The sequence below is a fragment of the Myotis davidii genome, unplaced genomic scaffold, assembly GCF_000327345.1.
Source record: "Myotis davidii unplaced genomic scaffold, ASM32734v1 scaffold540, whole genome shotgun sequence".
Classification (NCBI taxonomy): Eukaryota; Metazoa; Chordata; class Mammalia; order Chiroptera; family Vespertilionidae; genus Myotis; species Myotis davidii.
In genome coordinates, this window is record NW_006292916.1 from 1,191,787 (window position 1) to 1,198,919 (window position 7,133).

The following is a 7,133-nucleotide window of genomic DNA, read 5'->3' on the forward strand; positions in this document are numbered from 1 at the left end:
GAGACCTTAAAAGTGTGGTTCTGAACTCTATATCTTCCATTGACAATTTTGTCCTGTTTCTTTGTCTCCACATTTTTTATGCTTTCTTGGTGCACCTCCTAGTGGTCTTTGTGTGCAGTCTTGTTGTAGTTAAGCCTTGATTGTTGTACTTAATACTGGGGGATTTGACCTCCAGGCCAACTGGCTGTGAGAATCCCATCTATAATATTTTCAACACTTTGTAATACAAAGATAAGTTTTAAAAAAGAAGGCTTTGTTTATAATTGCTAAATAATATTTCACTGTACTGATGTGTTATCAATTATTAATAAGCAACCTTTCATTTGACATTTAGGATGAGTCTTAGTTTTCTTTGTCATAAAAAGGGCTATGAGACCATCTTGGAGCTACATACTTGTGACTTACATATTTATTTCCTTACAAAGTATTTCTCCATATGGATGACTGGCTCAAAGTGTATACAGCAGTGGTTCTCAACCTTGCTAATGCCATGACCCTTTAATACAGTTCCTCATGTTGTGGTGACCCCCACTTTCATTGTTACAAATTGAACATAATTAAAACATAGTGATTAATCACAAAACAATATGTAATTATATATGTGTTTTCCGATGGTCTTAGGCGACTCCTGTGAAAGGTTCTTTCGACCCCCAAAGGGGTTGTGACCCACAGGTTGAGAACCACTGAGTTAGAGAATGGCAAGCCATTGATTAAGAGCATGCATCACTCCTAAATCAGCAGATAGAATAGCTCCCCCTTTATCTTTGCCTTCTACTCTTCACAATATGATTCATGGTATAAGAGACATCTTTGTAGTACATTTCCCAGGATGAGTTTTGCACCATAATTTCTTGAAAACAGGTGACCTCAGGGATGTGTATGTCTGTGAGACACACGAAATTATCCTCTGGGTCAGGACTGGAATGCAGCAAGAGGGTGGAGGTGGGGAAACCAAGAAGGAGTTTCCAGATTTCCTGCCTGGGGCCTCCCCGCCTCCCTCCGGCCTCACACACACACTCCCAGGGCTGCTCTGTTGGCAGGGCATATGGCAATTGTGGGAGTGATTGGGATTCATTTAACAGCTTGGCTTTCTATCAAGTTGTGTTCTGACCAATTTGTTGTTTATTATAGCTGTTTACAAACTCTCTTCAAGTTCTGGGGTTCTATCCCTTCATATGTATACTGTGTGAATATAAATTACATATTGAGTTGAAACAAACTAAAATATAGAAGAGGAAATTTTTTGGTAATTTCATGTCTTATAGTGTGAAAATGGAAGGTCTCTGAAGAGTTAAAAATACACAGCTTGGGAATCACAAGAAAAATGACCCCAGGAGTACTATAATATTTAAAATCATCATTAAAATGATTTTTAAAAAAGCTTTCTTCCACCTAGGTCTGGCTTTAGGCCAAAGAGTAAAAGAGGAAATTTATTTGACCTTTCTTAACTACCCTTCTATGTAGCACATTATCTTACTGTGCTGTATATCTTTATTAGAATCTGTCCACTAGATGGAAAGTTCTAAAAGGCAGAGATTGTGTTAAGTGCTATATCCCCAACACTGGCGCATTATAGGAGGTCAATAAATGCTTGATAAATAAAATGAACAAAACAATTATACTGAGGGGAGGGGGAGGGGTAGATTTGAGGTTTTAAGACCCTGCAAAACCTCATAAAACCCCCAGACTCAACATGTCCAAAACTGAACTCACTTTAAAAAATAGATATATTCGATCCGGGAAACTAAGATGGCGGCAGAGATAAACACCGGGAAATTAACGCCGCACAGAACAATTGATTAATACCTCAGAGAAACAATACCGACTTCACCCAGAACCACAGGAAGCCTGGCTGACTGTAAACTCTACAACTAGAAGGAAGGAAAGGCACACTGAGACCCACAGAAGCTGCAGGAGAGAAGCACAGGGAATGGAGAAGAATTGAGAGAAACATCAATGATGAGAGAGAATCATTGATCAGCTGCCTCCTGCACACTCCATACTGGGGAACGAGCCCATAACCCGGCATGTGCCCTGACCAGGAATTGAACTGGTCAGCCGGCCGGGCTGAACTCACTTTTTATTGTGCTCCTGGGACCTCAGCTGTTTCTTCACCTTTGTTTCCTGTCACAACAGGAAAAAAGCCAGAATTCCTGTTATTATTCCTGTTATTATTCTTGACTCCCTGACCCTGTTTCCCAAGTTTAACCATCAAGTTCTGGGGTTCTGTCCCTTCATTTGTTCTTGACCCCTATCCCCATCTCCCTCTGTGCTCTTCATCACTCTTCACCCACCTCCCTTCAGGTGGTCCATTCCCAGCCAGTTCCATCTTTGCCAGGGATTAAAAAAAAATACAAACCCTATCAAGTCACTTCCCTGTCTCAAATCTTCCAGTGGTTTCTGGAGCCTCTCCAGGCTGTTGGGATAATGCATAGACCAGTGGTTCTCAACCTTCTGGCCCTTTAAATACAGTTCCTCATGTTGTGACCCAACCATAAAATTATTTTCATTGCTACTTTATATCTGTAAGGTTGCTACTGTTATGAATTGTAATGTAAATATCTGATATGCAGGATGTATTTTCATTGTTACAAATTGAACATAATTAAAGTATAGTGATTAATCACAAAACAATATGTAATTATATATGTGTTTTTCGATGGTGTTAGGTGACCCCTGTGAAAGGGTCGTTCGAACCCCAAAGGGGTTGTGACCCACAGGTTGAGAACCACTGGGATAGAGCATGGGCCTGTGGACTGAAGGGTCCTGGGTTTGATTCCAGCCAAGGGCACGTGCTCGGGTTGCGGGCTCAGTCTCCAATAGGGAGTGGCAGGAGGCAGCCAATCAATGATTGTCTCTCATCATTGATGTTTCTGTCTCTTTCTCCCTCTCTCTTCCTCTCTGAAATCAATAAAAATATATTTTAAAAAATAAAATGGGGCTAATAGTCACACCTCCCCCATTGGTCTGAGTTGAGGATTAACTGTGTCTAGTCATGTAAAACAGCACACTTCTGTAAGTGCTCAGCATTTTCCAGCTGTGATTTTGATTATTCCATGATGGCATTGATAAAAATGACTTCATTTGTTATGCCCAGAGTTTGGGGTCCCCAATAATCCACCACCAGGGAGCCTTTTCTGATGCAAAAGCATAGAGTCTTTATTCAAACCCAGGTTTGGCTCCCAGCCTCTGTCCGACACAGCGGCGAGACGAGCGAGCGTGTCCAGGAGAACAAAGGTTATATAGGGCAAGTTATTTGGGTGGGTTTTAGGGGTGATGTGAGTTACAGAGATTGGTCATTTAGGTCAGGGTTTTACAGCATAAGGGTCAGGAAGTGACCAACACATTCTGAAGGTTAGAGCCGTCCTCCACTATAGCCTTATTAGGACCTTAGCTGCATTTCTGGAGCTTCATTGGTCCACTCAGGTGGTGGTTGGGGGAGTTAGGACAGTACCAGCATTCTTGTGGTCACTCTCAGAAAAGGGGGCGCTTGGGCTGAGGGCCCAGCCTTGCAAGACAAGATAGAGGAGAGGGAGGAGAGTGTGTCTCTGCTTTGTCCTTGAAAGGGAGGAGGATGTGTTTCTGCTTTGTCCTTTCACATTGTGCTATCCCACTATGCTACACTCCCATGTCACATCTGAAATAAAATGGATAATGCCATCTCTTTATCCATCCTCACATATGTGCTTGAGCGTAAGTGTAGCTTTGCTCTTTTATCCTGTCTCTGCTTTCCTCAGCTTCTTGAAATTGGACCCACCAGTGTGCTTCATTACTGGTTGGGGCCAAGTCCAGATGGTACCATCCATAGCCACGTGGGGCTGTGTCTCCCCAGAATTCATGTTACAGTCCTAACTTCCATAACCTCAGACTATGATCTTGTTTGGAAATAGGTTCCTTGTAAATCTACACTAATAAAAGAGAAATATGTAAATTGGCCATCACTCCGCTGCACCCACCAGCCAATCAAGATGAGTATGCAAATTAACCCACTAAAGATGGCAGGTCAATTTGCATATGCAGGCACGGAGTGAAGACTGAAGGCTCTGAGCGAAGATTGAAAACGACTAAAGACTGAAGAGGCTTGGCTGCTCCACTGCGGCTGGAGCGGAAAAGCCAAGCCTCGCTGTGGCCAAAGTGGAGAAGCCTAGCCTCAACACTTGGCTTCTCTGCTGCAGCCGGACCAAAGGCCTGGGTCCCAGGTGTCGGAGGAAAACTGGCAGCCAGGGGAGGGAAGGCCTATTGTGTGAATCTTTGTGCAACAGGCCTCTAGTGTTAAGATAAAGTCATATTGAAGTAGGGTGAGCCCTAAATCCAATATGATTGGTGTTCTTATAAAAAGGGGACATTTGAACACAAACATGCACAACAGGGAGAATGCCACATGAAGGCTGGAATTATGTTGCCACAGCCAAAGACTATCCAAGTTGGAAAAAAGGCCTGGGACAGATCCTTCTCTAGCACCTTCAGGGGGAGCATGACCTTGCTAACACCTTGATGTTGGACATGCAGCCTCTGGAACTGTGAGACACATTTCTGCCGTTTAAGCCACTCAGTTTGTGGTACTTTGTTATGGCAGCCCTAGGAAACTAACACACCTATAAATGAATTTACTCCTCCTGGCCAGTTTTCAGGGGCTTGGTCACAATGACTAGACTTCCTGAGTGGCCCTCAGGTGTCTCCACTGCTGGGAAGCCTAGGGTTTGGAGACTAGGGACACCCCTCAGCTTCCCATGTTGGCTTTTTCTGAACTCACTGAGTGTAGGATGATTACTTGCCTGATCCTCTAGTTTCCCCTTCTAAGACTGAGGCTTCACCTGTCCCCAGCTTAGATGACTACTTGAAAACAGATCCTACTTGAGCATCGAAGATGTGGAAGGCAGGGCCTCTTCTGAACAATACTAGCCGGTAGTGGGCTCCTGAGTACTCCCTCTCTGCCCGGCTTCTACAGCCACCATTAGCCCCTCTGCCCCCTACCTACTGTCAGACTTGTGCACTGACTGATTCAGGAATATGTCTGAACACGGGGTGCCCTTTTAGGTGCTGCTGTGACCACTTGGTTGCTCTCTCCTGGTTCAGTAATGTCACCTTTGCCCAGGCCCCAGCTTGATTCCTGAGTAATGATTCTATTGCCCAATGACCTGTAATAGCTCCCTGGGGAGTTCCCTGAAGTAAGACAATTATCACCTCAAAGAAATAAAATATTCTGCCTAAGAATTCATTGTATCATTTTATTGTGAAAAATGTCCATTGTAGAAAAATCAAAGAAGCCAAAAGAAAGAAAAAATAATAGCCTGTATATTTTTGTTTATGTTCTTTCAGACTTTTTTCTCATTTCATTCTTTCTTTGTTTAATTACTTAATTTTCATGTTATTAAAGTAAGATGAGCACAGAATTGTAAAAAATCAAATGCAGTGGTTTCCTTTCTCTCCCTTCCCCACTCCCTCTGGAATCCCCACCAGAGGCCGTTACTTTCAATTATTTTGTCTGTCTCTTCTGGTCCCTGCGCATCTAATTATTTTCAAAATTTAGACATTACCTATTGACGGCCTATTGTGACAAAGATTTATCTTTCTTACAAAGTCTTTGTCTCTGAATCTCCTCCCCTACCCTCCTTCACAGTCACTCAATTTGCAAAAGCAATATTCAGAATATTAATATGCATCTGCAGATAATCTTTGCAGCTGATAGTTGTAGTGCACCATGATCATTTCCTCCCCGCCCCACCCCCCCACCCGCCCGCCAAAAGTAGCAGTTACCTGTGTCTTTATTTGCTTAGTTTCTTTGTGTTCATTGCTAATGCTTTGCACACATCTCAACATGTCATCGCTTCACAGTGCAATTTTCCTCAAGGTGATTCACATCAAATAATCTATTGGTTCCATTTTTTTTTTTTCCTCCAAAGACACCAACTGGAGATTACCTTTTTCTCCACCCTGTGCTAGTTGCCCTCTGTTCCCTTGTTGTCCTGGGATTTTTCTTTGCTCTTATTCTTGGAATTCTTTTTGTCTTTTTTCTGTGTTGTATTCCTCCTTTCCTGGATGCCATGCCTTTCTCTTTCTTGTACAAATGATGCTGTTATGAACATTAAAATTCATGGTGTTTGGTGCACAATTGTGTGAATTTGTATTGGGCAGATGAATAGGATTGGAATGTGTTTTTTCAGCTGTAGTTGATACTGCCAGTTTTCCTAAATAATTGCAGTAACTCACACTCTTACCAGAAGTTTCAGCTGTTCCACAGTCTTACCTGTACTGAATAGTGTCATTTTAAATATTTGAGCCATTCTAATGGGTGCATATTGGTATTTCATTGTAGTTTTGTTATTGGAGGAATACCTGAGTGGGATTCCTCTGTTGCTTGTGGGAGTGGGGTTCTTGGGGCACCGCTGAAATGAGCACTTTCAGAAGCCCCCATGGAGAGTGAGATGTGGTAAAAGACTTTATTTGTGTGGTGGAGTTACATGCCTCGGGTTATAAAGTCCCATGCCTCTTAATCCAGCCCTGGAGATGATGCAACTGGGGCCCCAGCAGAGCCAGAAGCAAAGCCAGTGTCCAGAGTTTTGGTTCCATGTTGCAGCCGGGTCCAGTTCAGCATTCGGGCTAATTAAAGTCCATCAGTCCATTGTGTGGAGCCCACATGGCCATGAGCCCATGGGATGCCCCCTGTAACAGGAGTCACAGGCGCGTAGGCAAGCAGGAGAGGCAAGAGCCAAGAGACAAACTGCCTCTGTTCAGAAGTTTAAATATTCAGGTTTCGAGCCCCAGCAGTAGGCATACTAATTCTGGCCAATCACTTGTTCCCAGGTGTGATTGATAGACAGGTAAGCACCTTCCCAGGCCACTTAGACCTGACTGGGCATTTGTCTAACCTGCCTTTGTCCAGTCCTTTCCCCCATCGATCAGCAGGTAACAGACTTGATTGTTAAATCACAGCTTTCTAGCAAAAGCTATATAAATGGCATGTCTATATTACTTAGTCTTCCCCTTACTCCTTTCCTGTTAAATAATAAACAGATTATTACAATGGTATCAGTTTCAATTTGCTTATACTTTATGACTAATTAATGATGTTAAACAGCTTTGGTTATTTGTGTCTTTATTTGGGGTGCCTATTTGAATTTTTGCCCATTTTT